This window comes from Desmodus rotundus, chromosome 4, assembly GCF_022682495.2.
Source record: "Desmodus rotundus isolate HL8 chromosome 4, HLdesRot8A.1, whole genome shotgun sequence".
NCBI lineage: Eukaryota > Metazoa > Chordata > Mammalia > Chiroptera > Phyllostomidae > Desmodus > Desmodus rotundus.
Window position 1 is genome coordinate 92,979,330 of NC_071390.1, and position 17,246 is coordinate 92,996,575.

The following is a 17,246-nucleotide window of genomic DNA, read 5'->3' on the forward strand; positions in this document are numbered from 1 at the left end:
AACCTCTGATGAAAACATTTTTTTAAGAGGCAAGAAAGAAAAACAAAGGTACTATATGTGTGTACTCACTTTCAAAAAGTATCCATGCTTTTTAGAAGGCGAGGAGATGAACGCGGGTGCACAATGCTGCATCTCTCCTGCTAGGGGAACCTGCTCAAGCACCCAGGTGAGAATGCCCTGGGCCCCGAGGACAGGACGCTGCAATGCGTTTGATGAACCCTCACACCCTTTCAAATGCAGTCAGGATTGCAGTATTTTTTCCTTAACTCTACTTAAAAAAAGGAGTCTAAATTTGAGAGGACAAATTAGAAACGACAAAAAGCAGCCCAGGAATACTCTTGAGCCCAGCACATGGACTAGGAGCAGGGCTTTCTGTGGGGGGAGGGGCTCACCTTCTAAAACACTAACTATTCCCCTTTAAAATACCATGAAAATTTAAAAAATCTCGTGTCTCCAAGTATATTCATGTAAGAGTATAAACTGTCTTCTTACAATCCCCGTAACTCCGGGAACAAAATGCATATAAAGTCTATTTAATCAATTATAAATAGATTTAATTAAAAGTTAAATTCTCCGATGAGTTTGGTGTTTCTGGAGAGCCTGCCATGTGCCAGGAGCTGCGCTAAGGCTCACCTACTTCCTCTTCTGTAATCTTCAAGTTCTCCAGGAGGCAGGTAGCATTATTGCCACTTTTTAAATGAAAAAGCTGAGATTCAAAAGAACAGGTTTATCTAAAATCACACTGGTAGGTAGCTGAGATTCAAACCTAGGCTAGACTCCTAATAACCACTTCTTCTGCTTTATTTTACTGATTAAGGGTTCAAAAAAGCAGAATCCATCTGAACAAGGTCATGTTTGTAATCAACAGTGGAAAGAGTCCTGGACTGAGGTCCAAGTTCTAGCATTGGTTCTGCCATAGCTCAGCCCTAGGAGGACACTTCCCTGTCATCCATTCTGATTTGTCAAGGTTGAAATAATAAAATTATTTTGCAAAAAAAAAAATCAAAAAATGAATGCATGGGATGACACTTTGAATCATTTTTTCAGTCCATGGGCTTTTTTCCCTGATTGAACTTGATGAAGTTCTTTCCACCACTCAAGACCTAGGCAATGGAGTGCTCTAGCCTGGAATGCCCATCACACGACTGGAAACTTCACAGTCCCCTCAATGCCTGTAGTGCCACCTCCGCAGAGGCGTCTCCTGATTACTTTCTAAAGTTGGTGCCTTCTGACACTGTATTGCAGCTTCCTTCTTACTGACTTCCTATATCTTAGCCTAACTAATAACTACTCTATATGTTCACTTGTGTATTGCTTGTGTTCTCCACCAGAATATAAGGACTACATCTGTCTAGTTCACCACTGTATCCTCCTTGGACCAGGCATAGCACATAGCAGGTGCTTAATCAGTATTTATTGAATATAAGAATACTGCTCACTCAATGTCCATTGAAGATCTTAGCTTCTTGGAGGTATTTTTCTAATATGAAAACAAACCAACAAAAAAACCCAATAGGCTCAAAAAAAACCCTATTAGCATGAAAAGAATTTCAAAACTTAAATATAAAAACAACTTACAATACAATCCCATTTTTGTAATAAACATATAATGTATACTAAAATATATGAGCCAAGAAGTAGAAAGTGAATGCCTCTAATAGTGTGGGATTATCAAAGTTCTTTATAATTTTATTTTTGCTTGCCTGATTCTCCTGTAATGAGCATGTATATTACTTTTGTAATGAGAATACACAATAAAATAAATTTGGGAGATGGGGGTAGGTTTGACTAACAACCTTTAATAAACACAACTTATAACAAAAGTAAACTCTAATGGCTGCGCCAAAAAGGTGTTTGGGATTTTTAGCCTTACCCATTTGATTTGATAATTACAACTGATATTTTCTCAAAATCTTGTAAGATAAAAAAAAATGAAATTTTAATCCTCCATGTTTATTTAGTTTTCTCACCTAAGCTTCTCTTGGTAGAATATCGGGAACCACTCATCATAAATGCCTTTATAATACCATGTTGTTGCAATTTTAAAAATAAAGGTGAGTGGGGACACTAGACCCCCTCAGAGGGCAGATGCTCACAGCAAATCCCAGCCTCAGTTTACCCTATGACATAGAAGAAGTGGACTGGAGCATTTCTAAGGTGTCATCAGTTCCTATAATTTTATTAGCCTATCAACCATATAAAAGGTAGAAGAGTGTGTAAGCTTTAAGAGATGATAGATAATACATGTAGACAGGTAGATGGATATTTCTGTATATTGAATTTCTTTTATGTAGATGTACAAGCAAGCTACACTATATTTAACAATGCTAATGGTGCTAAAACCCACAGCATTTCCATAAGAAGCGATTCAAATGCTAAAATAAATAACCCCCCAAATTATCCCCCCAAATTAAGGAAAAAATACCACCTGACAATTTTAAATATTCTCTGCAGTTGAAACATTTTAGTAATAATATTTAGGAAAGAGTCTCCCTGACCGGTGTGGCTCAGTCGGTTAGGCGTGATCCCACATAGTGAAAGGTCGCTGACTTGATTCCCGGTCAGGGCCCATGCCTGGGGTGCAGGTTCAGTCCCCTATTGGAGTGCACATGAGAGGCAATCCATTGATGTTTCTCTCTCACATCAATGTTTCTCTCCCACTCTTTTCCCCTCCCTCCCCCTCTTTTTCAAAATAAATAAAATCTTTAATAATATTCAGGAAAGAGTCATTCTGTGTAGTTTTAGAAAATTGGTCATACTAGGCAGGGCTCAAGAGCATGAGTTGTTGGCGCAGGCGGTTATTAACAGGCTCAAGCTCAGTTCTCTTGGAGTTTTTAAGAGGAAGAACTATGTAGGCACGAGTAATTTATCTTGAACAGGAGACAGTGCCTGGCATATTGTAGCTGCCCAAAACTTTTTTGTTGAAAGGAAGAAACACAATATAGTGAATACAAAGGACTTCAAATCCATGGAGCACTCAAGTGCCAGAGGAACGCTAGAAGGAACAGGTCCAACTTTAGAGAACTGCCAATTTCTACAACCGATTCCCATAAACTCATGCCAGTATATTACTGCTGAGGATAGTAATTCTACCCCATAAATTTTTCCTCCTAACACCCTTGAAAGAACTTATTCACATTATACCAAGATAAAATAGGGGAAATACAACAAACATTAAACTGGCATTGTCACCACACTGTGTATTATAAAGTGAGCAGTTTGGTCCCAGAGCTCACAACTCCAGTTTAAATCCAGGCTCTAGCATGGCCTTTAAGAAAATTGTTGAATCTCTTTGACCCTCAATTTTCTCAGATGTTGTACTCAGTTGATGATCATTTATAGATATATTTCTCTTTTTTAAAAAAATAACAGCCTATTAAGATATGATTCACATATCAACCTATTGAGAGTATAATTCAATGGTTTCTAGTATAGTCACAGAGTTTAGAATTCTAAAACACTTTCATCACCCTAAAAAGAAGCCCGGTACCTATTAGCAGTCAGTTAATGTTTCCCCTCACCCTCCCTCCCACAGCTCTAGGAAATCACCAAACTGTTAAATATGGCTATAAATTTGCCCATCCTGGACACTTCATATAAATGGGAACATACAATATGAGGTCTTTTATCACTGGCTTCTTTCACTTAGCCTAATGTTTTCAAGACATACTGCACTATAGCATGTATCAATACTTCATTCCTTTTTATTGCCAAATGATACTCCATTTTCTAGATGTGGCACACTCTATCCATTAATGGGTATTTTAAAATATTTTTAAAATACTTTTGGCTACTTGGACGGATACTTAGAATCAGGTGGATTGCCTTTTTTCCCTTCAGCTACCTTACCCACGGCAGGGTGGCATATTGGTTTGGGTCTCCCAAACAGCTAGACCATAATGAAGCTCCTCATTAAGGTAGGTAAAGTTAGTACCAGCAGTAAAGTGTCCTTTACTTGTCATCATTGTCCTTTGCTATGTGAATCAGAAAACTGCAGGCTCCTGCCACTTTTTCCATTCTGACTTCACTCGCAGTCATATCTAGACACTGTCATCGCCAACAACAGTATCACTTTCAAATCTTTGATTTCATTTGAGGCTTGATGATTCACTCCCTCAACTATTATCACTCCAACAATTCTTTGCCCTTCCAGGATATCCATTCCATCCACCCTACTACCGTTTACCTATCCAATAACACTTTCACACCTTCATTTTCTTCCTTATCCAGCTTAGATGCCATAATCCATCCCTGTGATGATCCATCATCATCATCATCATCACCATGCTCTTGCATAAAAGCCTCCTCCCCCAGCCATTCTGCCTTCTGTTGTCCTTGCCTGGCAAAGTTACAACCATGACCTAATGATCTGCCTACTCTGTTCCCAAATCTGAGCTGTTGAATATGTCTAGAAACAAACCACCCAACACACTGAGGGGCATTATTTTAAATTGGCAATCACAAATCTCAAGAGGGGCTCCAGTATACCTGGGAAATCCTATTTCATTTTTCCTGCTTATTTACTCTCCAGCTTCCTCTATAGCTGTTTCTTCTTTCTTCCTAAATTTCCAGCTCCTTGACCTTTCCCACTCTCACTGATGAACTGATGGACTTGATTTTTATTCAACTGAGAAAACAGCTACAATCAGAAAATAACTTTCTCAACATCCCTCCAACAAATCTACCAACTTACTCTCATCTAGATGCATACACTTTACCTTCCTTTTGATTTCAAGGGATGAACCAATTTCGTTAATGTGAGAAAATATATAACACTTACAAAAGTTCTGAAAAGAGATTTAGACAATGATGGAGAGCTTAGAGTTGAATTAGTGTGAAACACATTAGAAAACTAATTCTAGGGCCAAATTCTCCATTTGTGTGCCAGACTCCAACTCCTCTTGCATTCTGCAGTGACGTGCACAGTAAAGGAAAAGTTTCCCACCTGGTGCATCTATGGAGAGGGTTCACATAGTCATAAAAAAGTAAGCCCTGAATATTGATTGAGCCAAAATTATGGAGTTATGAATCATCTATTTACCTTCCACCATGGAAGATGAGAATTTAACTTTCATTTCTCCCCCTCATTCCCTCTGATAAAAATAAAAACTTAGGAAGCTATTATCTCTACTTGTCATTCCTTCTCACGGGCACATAGGAGTCATTTGTCATCTTGTCTCTTACAGTTCTCTATCACTGAAACTGCAAGAGACAAGATGATCAATGACTTGTATGTCACCACATCAGTGACCAAGTCTCAGTCCTCACCTTACACATACTGGCAGCAGCATTTACACAGTTGACCCTTTACGTTCTTCCCGAAACACTTTCCTGACTTCATTTGTAGGGTGTCACACTCCCTCGGCTTCCCACATACCTGGTGGGGAATGGCAGACCCAGTAGTCCATAAAACTCAAGGCAGTTGTGACAATTTGGGAGAACCACACCAGAACATTTTTGAACACTTTCCTTCATGAGGAAGTCTCCAGGAGTGATTCTGAAAGAAAAGGATCATTGATGTCCCTTGTGCCTCTGTACCACTAGGATCTAGAATGTTCCCTCCCCAGGTGCTTGGCTGTTGCTCTCTCTCCATTGCAACAAAACCTGTGTTTCCTAGTTTGCTAGCTATACCTCCATGTTTTTTCCAATCATACCCTACCTGCACCCACACATTTTTTTCTGGAAAGGTCAGGTGCCAGATAGACATGGGCATTTACAATAAAATCTACAGAGCCCCATTATGTCCTCCATTCTGGACACATAGGGACTTGATGAACAGTGTTCTCAACTAAATGGTCATTATCTTATAATCTAGGACCTTATCAATCCAAAAAGAGAATCCAAGTACCTGTACTGGAATGAAGTTTATGTCCCCTATGCCCCCTTTTGACTGGGCTGTCACTGGAGAGTGTGCCAACCGGGCTGGCCCAAGATTGCTGTTAGGGGAAGGAAAGGTGCATCATGCCTAGAATGGGTCGGCGCTAAAATCCCTGTAAGTCTGTCTAACCCTGTAACCTGGTCACCACCCAGAAAGACACTGAGAAGAGATGATCTGTTTCTGGGCATAGCTGTGCTACCAAACTGCCTTACTCAGGTGTCTGAACCAGAAGGAGATGAAGGAGCTGAAATCAGAAATATTTTTGAGTAGCAGTTGTTTTTGGAGGTCATTCCAACATTTAACACCACCAGATGCATATGGATCATAGGGACTATGAATTTCTTAGAAATCAGCCCATTGTTGAGTGGCTTTTGTGATAAAAGATATCTATAATCAGATTGCAAATAATCCAAAAGGCCAAATACATAACACAGGTTATTTTCAAGGGCCACAACAGTGCACAGTAAATGAACTTTTTCTCTACTCCAGAGGAAGAGGTAATCTCTGTTTTATAAGGCTGTTCACTACGGCAACTTGGAAATAGTGTCCAGACAGAGGCAGACAGAGCCTCTGCTCACGAGATGCAGAAACACGAGACACTCACGTCTCCCAGCAGGAACCTGAGTACGAGTGAACACTAGAAGCAACGACAATTACATAGGTATACATACGTATATTAACTAATTAGAAAATATAATCGAAGAAACAAATGGATTAATGATTAAAATTAGTAACACCAAGTCCTGGCCGGTGTGACTCAGTTCGTTTTGGAGTGTCATCCCATGACTGAAGGATAGCAGGTTCGATTCCCAGTCAGAACACAGGCCTACTTTGCAAGTTCAGTCCCAGGTTGGGACCTGACCCCAGGGCCGAGTGTGCACGGGATGTTTTTCTCTCGCACTGACATTTCTCTCTCTCCCTTCCTCTCTCTCTAAAAGCAAGTTTAAAAAAAATGTCCATAGGTGAGGATTTAAAAAAATAAGAAATAAATGAACATAAATGAGTCTGTGATGATGATACCCTGAGAACACAATAGTTTATATTGTTTCCAACCAAAAGTTCATATTCTAAATCTAACCATGATTATAAAAACCAAACTGTGAAACAACTGACAGGTATTCTTCAAAAACGTTGTTGTCACAAAAGATAAAGAAAGTCTGAGGAACTGCTCATTGAAGGAAGTGAGTCACGACAACCAACACAGAACATAACCCTGGACTGGCTCCTGTAGCAGGAAAGAAAGAAGTGGCCACCAAGGATACTATTGGAACAACTGGCAAGTAGAAATATGAACTTCAGATTAAATAAGAGTATTGTATAAATTCTAACTTTCTTGAGTTCAATTACTATATTTTTTTAATATAAGAGAATACCTTTGAAGGATTAAGGTAAAGGGGCATGATAAACACAACATACTCCCAAATGTTCAGGGGAAAATATATATTTATATCAAGAAAAAGAATAGACTGGCTGGGGTGGGGTGGAGGGAAGGGGAGAAAATGCAGACAATTGTAATGGAATAAAAATAAATAAATAAATTTTTTTAAAAAGAAAAAGAATAATATAGTAAATGTTGCAAAATGTTGAAAACTGGTGAATCTGAGTAAGGGGGATATGAGAGCTCTTAGTTTTATTTTTGCAACGTTTCTATAAGTTTGAATTTTTTTCAAAATAAAAGGCAAAAGGATTTAAGATAACAAATATTTGAGAATAAGCAAGTAAAAATGTTCAGGATCTCTACGAATAAGACTATAAAACTCTACTAAGGAACATAAAGAATTCTTGAATAACTTAAAGACATATCTTAGGAAGAAATATTGTAACTCATTAAGGTGTCAATTCTCCTTAAGTAAATACAAAAATTTAATGTGATCTCATTTAAGATGCAAATGGCAAAAATAGTAGGAAGTATTTTTAAAATACCATACTGAATATTAAACTGTATTATAAAGCCACAGTTGCGTACAGCTATATGGCCAGGTACACTGCACAAAAACCAGAGATGCATCCAAACATACATGCAAATTTTGGCCCAGCCATTCTAATTATAGAATTTTTTTTAACTAGGTAAATATTGCATGTGTGCAAAATGACATATGTATAATGTCATTCATTATAGTATATTAATATAGCAAAAGATTGAAAATAACCTACATGTCCTACTAGAGATGACTGATCCAATAAATTATAATCCTTCTACATGATGGGATTTATTCATCCATAAAGAAAAATGAGGATATTCTCTATGTACTGATAACAAGTGATCTCTTAGATGCAAAGCAGTATATTTAGTATACCACCACTTATTTTTTAAAGAAGGAATGGGGAGAATTTACTTGTCTCTGTAGCTCTGGAAAGATATTTGTACTTAATAAGAAACAGAGTGGCAACAGAAATTCAAAATGTTATCTTTATCACTGACATGGCACATACCAGAAAATGCAACTGAGATGGGAGTCCACAGTGGGTTTCTGAAGACCAGACCCCAGGAGCAAGCAGTCTCATCCACCCAAGGGGGGCCCTTACGACCTCCCCACATGGGAGCCTCCCCTGTACATTTCCCAACACAGAACTGCAGAGCAAAAATCTTTGATGGAGTGGTCTTGGCTCTCAAAATAAAGGGGAGGAGGGAAGGAACTGGGCTCTACACAGCAATTTTTCTCCCAAACTCATCAATCATGTGACTCACTCCATTCTGGGGGGAGAAGAAAGAGATAGGGTCAAAGGCCAGGAGAGTTAGAAAAAAACCCTCTTCATGTAAACCTTGTGGATGAGCAAGAAGCATCCTTCCCCATCCCCGGCTGCAACAGGGAGACAAGAAATCGGTAACTCTGAAGTCCTCTAGGAACAGGTCCTAGATGACTGGGGACATGGATTGAAGGGGACCATGAACTGAGTTCCCTTTTGTATTTTCAAGTTTAAACCATTGGAGGAAGAGGGTATATTCCCTATTCAAATATAAGTAAGTATAAAATAAATAAAAACATCTCCACATGATTCTGAACAGAAAATTGAAAACTGCCAAAAGTGGATATAAGAAACAAAAATGAATTCATGTATCATTTGCTTCACAACTGGTAAAAGATATGGAATTTTACTTAACTTAAAAATTAGAAAAATTATAGTGGGAATTTTTTCCCCCCAAAATATACAACCTACCCGGAAATTATGACCTCTCCAGCCATGACTTTGGTCCCTTTACATGAAATGTGTTATTTGCCCATCAAGAGGCCATAGACAGAATTCAAGTAGGCAGCTGCAGACTTGGTTTGTGAAGAATCCTGGATCTAGAGAGGGATGCAATATGCTCAAGTAAACACCTTCCCAGCACCTGGGCTCATACAGAGTGGGCGAATACCCTCATGGGAGCTCTGTGTAAAGAGTTCATCTGCCCAACATTTATGTTTAAGAATGTTTTCCCCCTGATCTAGGGGGCACTTTCCCTCACCTCACAAACTGGGATTGGTCATAAAAAGAGGTGCACGCCAATGTGAACACAAATGGACTTGTGCTGATTCTCAATTGTTCTCTTCAGATTAACCAACCCTTCTTTGCCTTTTGGACACTGAACAAATGGAGAAACAGAGAAACAGCTCAGTCACTGTCACTTTGACTGCTACTTATGACCAGAAAAGGCTAGATTTTAAGACTACTCCTATATGAGATATATATATAGAGAGAGATAGATATATAGATATAGATATAGATATAGGTATACACACATATAGAGATAGATATATGGCTTGTTTAATATTTTTGTTATTTTTATACCCTTTTCTACTCATGTTCCCATATTTCTCATAGACTCTGAAGTGTCAAAGCAGGCATATTTTTAAAATGGGTACTATAAATAGGTCACAAGAGGCAGTCAAGGAAAATGTCACCAACTCACAGAGGCACTGAAAGTAAAGTTTCAAGGAATAATTGACTCAGAGTACTCTTTTGATGGGCATGCAAAGGCTGAGGTGATTATGAAAAATTCAAAAAGGATGTTTAGGACAACCATCTCACCCTGCCCTCCCTCTCCTCTTCTGACTTCCTCCCGTGGAATGGCTTCTCCCTGAATGGCTTTGCTGTATTTGAAGGAGTGATGTGCATATTTGGTTCTGAGTTTTCCAGTTAGGATAGAGGAAGCGGGACAATTGTGTGTCAATGAACAGGTTAAAAAAGAGAAGGAAAGGGGGAGTAAGAGTACTAGAAAGTATAAAAGAAATAACAAGGGGTATTAAAAAAAAACAGCCCACCTCTTCTCTCAAACACTGTAGCATAGAAGTAGCTCCTGGTGGCAGAGCACTGCCTTGAGTGGTTCATTTACCTACTTGGCATCAGACCCCCAGGCAAGGAAACCCCTCATACTCTATTGTGAACAGTGGCAGGTCCCTGGACCAAAGGAGTTTTGAAATAAAGTTTTCCCTTGTCTGTGTGAAACTGAGGAAAAATGATTTTTTTTCCTGAAGATAAAATTGAAGTAACTCTTTTATTCTGATATGTTGATGCTGAGAAGGAATATATCTGTCAGAAAGGACTCCTTGTGGTTAACTGGACCCACATTCATAATCAGAGTCTAGCAGTGGTTGTTTACAGTGGGTCTCTCACCCAGGTTGCATTTCAGGGAAAAGCTACAGACTGGACTGCCATACCTCCTGCACTGTGTTCTTGCTGTCTCAGCTGACCTTTATAAAGGAGGTCCTGGAATTGTATTTTGACCAGTGGGTTCAGACCAGTCCCATCCAATAGGAGATGCATAGCTATGTTGACATTAGCATTTTTAATAAGCAGAGTGGCTCCAAAAACAACCAATCAGGATGCACGATTCTGACCTATCATGACAGTGCAGTTTGGACCAATAAAACTGTACTAATTTGGATTCTTCATTCATATAAAAATGGACAAATCAGGGGTCAAGGTGAGGACTTTCTCCATATAACCCAGCATCCCTTTTATCTCAGGGAGTGCACTTTAAATTTACTCCAGAGGCTGTGTTTCCTCAGTTTACAAACTGTTCACCTTAATAGTCTTATCTTTTTCTGCACCTCCGATTGGGAACTCCCACTGGCATTGGATTGATGGCATTGACTTTTTGTTAACAACGTGAAAACCTTTCTAAATGTGTGATCTTAAAACGTTCTTTTTTTAACTTTATGGAGATAATAGATGCTAGTTACATTTTTTGTTTTTTGTAAGGTGTCTTAAAATTTCCAAGTGGGAAATACAGTATTCAGGATCTTTGAAACTTGCCTGATTATACAACTCTTTTATTGAAAAGCACTTAATAAAAACTATTTTTCTGTAAATATTTTTTCTATTTTTCTATCAACTGTCTTTTCCAATTGCTTTTATTTTGTCCCACTTGGCAAAATAGAAAGATTGGGAAGCTCTCATCCTCAATTTTAGAAATATATATCTTACTGACCCATGAAAAACAATAACCTGGGAGACATTGGTCTAACGCGTCTGTCAAAGGGGTGCCACAGGAGGTTAAATCCAATGGCAATACAATGTGTTCAAAATATATCATTATGGTGAGAAGCTACTTCAAACGAGTATCAAAAATAACTTCACAGCGGAGTAGCTTAACAGGTGTAAAAATAATCCTTCTGAATTCCAAATGATGTGCAAGCATGCCACTCCTCAAAAGTACGGCAGGAAGAGTTCAGTAAGGTCTATCTGCAATTCAAAATCTATTTGTTACTAAAGACCACTGGCTTCATGAGTCTTTTTCTTGCTTTACTAATTGAACAGGCATCCTTTAAAAACCCAAAATAGCGATTTACTTTTATTTTAACAACTTCAGTAAAGTCAGAGCAAAATATTAATGCAAAGTTTATAACTTTTCATTCCTGTGGTCAGAAAAATTGTGTTTTACCCACAAATGACAATTATGTCAGTAATGGCATAGTCTATAATTCCCTTCTGATATATTTTAGATTTCAAGTCTACATTACTAAAAATTTGTGAACTTATTTACCTGCATCTCTTGTTCCCTGGATAAAATTCAAAGACAGTAGACCTAAAATCTAATACCAATATATGAGTATGATCCTTAAAGAATTCAAAAAATGATCTTGATATCAACATAGAATCATGGTATTTAAACATAATTCTGAAATTTCTTGGTCCAGAATTTCTCAACAGAGTTTCTGTTAAGTGCTTTTTAATGAAAGAGCTGTAAAGTCTGGCAAGCTTAGAAGATCCTGAATAATGTTTCCCCCTCGGAAATTCATAACACACATGGGCACAGTAAAAGTTCTGAGAAGTCCTGCATTAAGGAAACCTCTTTAACTTGCTTCAAAGTTTCCCAAACTTCTGTGTGGCGTTGGTGGTATAGTGGTGAGCATAGCTGCCCTCCAGAGTTTCCCAAACTTCTTTTAGCATTTAACATTCATGAATGAAAAACATTCTGGGAAACAATGATCTAATTTAACCTATTTTAATGCTTGAAAAATTAGCACCAGAGAAAGGTTAGGAGACTTGTTCAAGATTACCCAAGTAGGTAGTAATACTGAGGACCAGAACCCAGACCTCCCGGATCCCATTACGGGGCACTTTCTTGTATGACATGCTGCCTTTCTTTTACCTCCTAAAACATTGTAAAATATTATGGAAACCTGTTATGAAAATTAAACACTGAAAACCTGAGTAGATATAAAGTATGTTGTTACCAATTTTCATGACTTTACATTGATGTTATCAGAAGATTTAAAAAAACTGGTAGGGACTTCTGGCCAAGATGGAGGTGTAGGTAGACACACTGTACCTCCTTGCACAACCAAAACAAGGCCAACAAATTTAAAAACAAAGAACAACCAAAACCAGCAGAAAATCGAACTGTATGGAAGTCTGACAACCAAGAAGTTAAAGAAGAAACATTCAACCAGACCTGTAGGAAGCGCAGAGACAGTCAGCCAAGTGGAGAGGATGCACAGCAAAGTGGTGGCTGGGGGACTGGGACAGGCAAGGTGGCGGCAGGCAGACCAGGTGAGACGGCAGCTGGTGGATGGGAGGTCTCACATTTGTGTGCAGATAAACTAGGAGGAACAACAGATGGGGAGACAGACCATGCAACCCAGAGTTCCAGTGTGGGGGAAATAAAGTCTCAAAACCTTGGACTGAAAAAGCCTGTGGGGGTTGAGGCAGCAGGAGAAACTCCCAGCCTCACGTTGGAGAGACCAACAGGGTCCTAGAATGTACACAAAACTACTCACCTGGGAATCAGCACCAGAAGGGCCCAATTCGCTTGTGGGTAGTGGGGGAAGTGACTGAAAGCTGGCAGAAAGCTGAACATTGTTCCCTCTTGGACCCCTCCCCCACATACAGTGCCACAGTGCAGTGACCTGGATTGCCATGTCCAGACAAACACCTAAGGTTCTACCCCTTACTACGTAACAGGCGTGTCAAGACAAAAACAAAACAAAACAAAACAAAACAAAAACTAAGTGACAAAGAGATAGCCAACCTATCAGATGCACAGTTCAAAACACTGGTAATCAGGATGCTCACAGAATTGGTTTATGGTCGCAAAAGAGAGGAAAAAGGCTATGAAAGTGAAATAAAGGAAAATGTAGAGGGAACCAACAGTGACAGGAAGGAAACCGGGAGTCAAATCAATGATTTGGACTACAAGGAAGAAATAAACATTCAACCAGAATAGAATGAAGAAACAAGAATTCAGAAAAATGAGGAGAGGCTTAGGAACCTCTGAGACAACTTTAAACATTCCAACATCTGAATCATAGGGGTGCCAGAGGAGAAGAGGAAAGAGCAAGAAGTTGAAAACTTATTTGAAAAAATAAAAAGGAGAACTTCCCCAATCTGGCAAAAGAAATATACTTCCAGGAAGTTGCGGAAGTTCAGAGAGTCCCAAAGAAGTTGGACGCAAGGAAGCACACACCAAGGCACATCATAATTACATTACTCAAGAGAAAAGATGAGAGAATCTTAAAAGCAGCAAAAGGAAGGAGTTACCTACAAAGGAGTGCCCATAAAACTATCAGCTGATTTCTCAAAGGAAACCTTGCAGGCAAGGAGCTAGAAAGAAGTATTCCAAGTCAATGAAAGGCAAGGACCTACATCCAAGATTACTCTATCCAACAAAGCTATCATTTAGAATGGAAGGGCAGATAAAGTGCTTCCCATATAAGGTCAAGTTAAAGGAGTTCATCATCACCAAGCCGAAATGTTACATGAAATGTTGAAGGGACTTATCTAAGAAAAAGAAGATGATCAAAAATATGAACAGTAGAATGACAAAACTCACCACTATCAACAACTGAACCTAAAACAAAAACAAACTAAGCAAACAACTAAAATAGGAACAGAATCACAGAAATGGAGATCACGTGGAGGTTATCAGCACGGAGGGGGGAATGGGGGAAAAGTTACAGGGGATAGGTAGCATAAATGGTAGGTACAAAATAGACAGGGGGAGGTTAAGAATAGCATAGGAAATGTAGAAGCCAAAGAACTTATATGTATGACCCATGGACCTGAGTTGGGGTGGGGTGGAGTGAGGGTGGAAGGGAGGTGAAGAGCTGAGGGGAATAAAGGGGAGGGGGGAAATGGGACAACTGTGATGGCATAATCAATAAACTATATTTTAAAAGTAACTTCGAATGCAAGGAGAGGTGAAATAATCAAGAAAGTAGCACTGCGAATGAACCAGGGATCTACACAACCATGAGTGTAGGAAACGCTTGTGGCTCACTTAAGGCTGTGGCAATGAATTAAGTTAGTATGGTTGCATCTTTCTCCGGTTACGTCCAGCTGCACAGGTACAAGCACCTGAAAGAAAGGCAGAGCATTGGATCTAACCAGCTTTGCAATCTTGCCACAGAGCAAATGTAAGTTTTGTGAGTGCGATCATGTATTTATTTTTAACCAGTTGGGGTATAACTAGCACTAGGCTCTTTCCATGGTCAAAGCTAGGCAATAGTCTTAAATATTTTTAAATGAGTTCATATTAACATTTTATAATTTACTGTATATTGCCATGTATAATGTGCACCCATGTTTTTGGCCCAAACTTTCAGGAAAAAAATCTTTCAGTTTAATATTTTGACTCAATTATTTATTTATATTTTGAAACAAAACTGATTATTGTATTCCAGGGTATTATGTTGTATACAGATATTGTTAGTGCTTTCTAGAGTTATGCTTTTAACACATAAGCATAAACAAAGGAATTAAAAACATTTATATAAATATGGAAGTAGTTCTACCCTAGTATAATGAGCATCCTTATTTTTCCCTCAAAAATTCAAGCAAAAAGTGAGTTCACTGACGGGAAGGCAACATGAAATACCCAGCATTCACCATGAAGCATACTTGCCAAAAACGTTTAACATGGTTCTAGCCTAACCTCTCAGCTACAGTTTTAGTTAATGGAAATATTGGAGATAAAAGAACAAGTCAAAGAATGAGACAGATCCAGAGTGTAGGCCATCCAACAAGACAGCTGATCGGGCTTCTTCTAACAGGCAGCATCAAGGGGGAAAGCGGCAACACTGGTCTAGGTTAAAAGAAACTAAATGAGACTAGATTTTTAAAGACATGATTCACAAATAGTCAAGTACTCATGCCAAGTACAAGTACAAAGAGTGTAAGATTTTGTGCTATGAGGCAACTCATCATTACCCATACACTTGTGTACGAACATTAGAAGGTATGTGAAGTATGTTACTATTTCTTTACATTGGCAACAAGATGAACATTGGACATTAGAAGAGCAAAGAGTTTTATTTATATAAACCTTTTAATAACATTTCATTAGTTTCAAAAACTTTAAAATTTTAATTTAGATTAAAATTTAGATTTTAATCAAAATCTAATTTAGATTTTGATTAAAAACTAAGACATTAATTATACTTGTATTTTGCCTTAGTTTTAACAAGTAATTTTGAATATTTAAGAAAGCTATTTTGAAAACATAATTAATATTTTTATATTTAAATATACATTTGCAATACATTTTGTATAATTCATATTACTGGCAATAGAAATTATGAGAAAATGTTTATTATAAGAATGTTGTAATGATTTTGCTAGAATGAAGGCAAGACAAATGAAGATGTTTCCTCAAATAAAAATTTTAAAAGAAAAAAATAAACGCAAATGAAGAGTAGCCAAATATACAGAGAATAGAATCAAAATAAACAGTGTTTCTGATGGAGAGACCTGAACAAAAGAAACAATCAAGGACAGATGTCTTTTTTTATTTTTTTATTTTTATTGATTGATTTTTAGAGAGAGAAAGGAAGGATGAGAGAGAAACATCGATTTGTTGTTCCACTTATTCATGCAGTCTTTGGTTGATCCTTGTATGTGTTCTGACCAGAGGTCAAACCCACAACCTTGCTGTTTCCAGGCGATGCTTTAACCAACAGAGCCACCCAGCCAGGGCAAAGACAGTGGCTTTATCACTCACCCAAACATTGCTGTTCAGCATCCAGATACGTTCAACAATTAAAGTCACTCATCCTTGATCTTTTGCACTTTTCCATATAAAAATCATAATGCTACACATCTTTTTATATTTTATTATAATGAAAAATTGCCAAGGTAAGAGCATAGAATATATTTTGTTAGCTTGATTCAAATATTTAAAATATTTAGACATATTGTATGTGAATTTCCACCTGAACTCTTGCCTTGGGTCCTGTACATTAGGGGTGGGGCCTGACTGCTAATTTAAATAGCAAGGATAATTAACCAGTATCTATAAAGTTTCCAAAAAGAAAATCCTGTAACACTAGAATGTTAGACAATTTATACCTTTTCAAGTGTCCTTTACATGTAAAAAGAAACAACAAAAAAAGTATTTCAGCTATGCAAATGCTGAGAAAATATACCATCCAATAATCCTTCTTGGAAAAGTTATGTAAAGATGTCTACTAACTGCCCTGGCTGGTGTAGCTCAGTGGATTGAGCCTGGGCCTGCAAACCAAAGAGTCACCAGTTCAATTCCCAGTCAGGGCACATGCCTGGGTTGGGGATCGGGGCATGCAAGAAGCAACCACACATTGATATATCTCTCCCTCTCTTCCTCCCCCTCCCTCTAAAATGTAAAATCTTAAAAAAAAAAAAAAAGTCTACCAACTGACCTAAAATTAAGAGCCCAATATGAATGCATTCCTACTGTTCACTCTCTAAACTCCAGCCCAAATACCAACCCAAGCAGGCAAGTAGAGTGTATGAACTAAACCTCATGTCTGCTTAGATATCTTCAGAGAGAGTAAACTCAGGATGTTCCCTTCTAGGCCCCATGAAACCTTAGGGTCTTGTAGAAAAGAGCAAGAGGTCCGGGATGAGGATTGAAAAGTCATTGAGATATGATCATACCAGATCTTAGGACTATTCCTTTTCACATCGC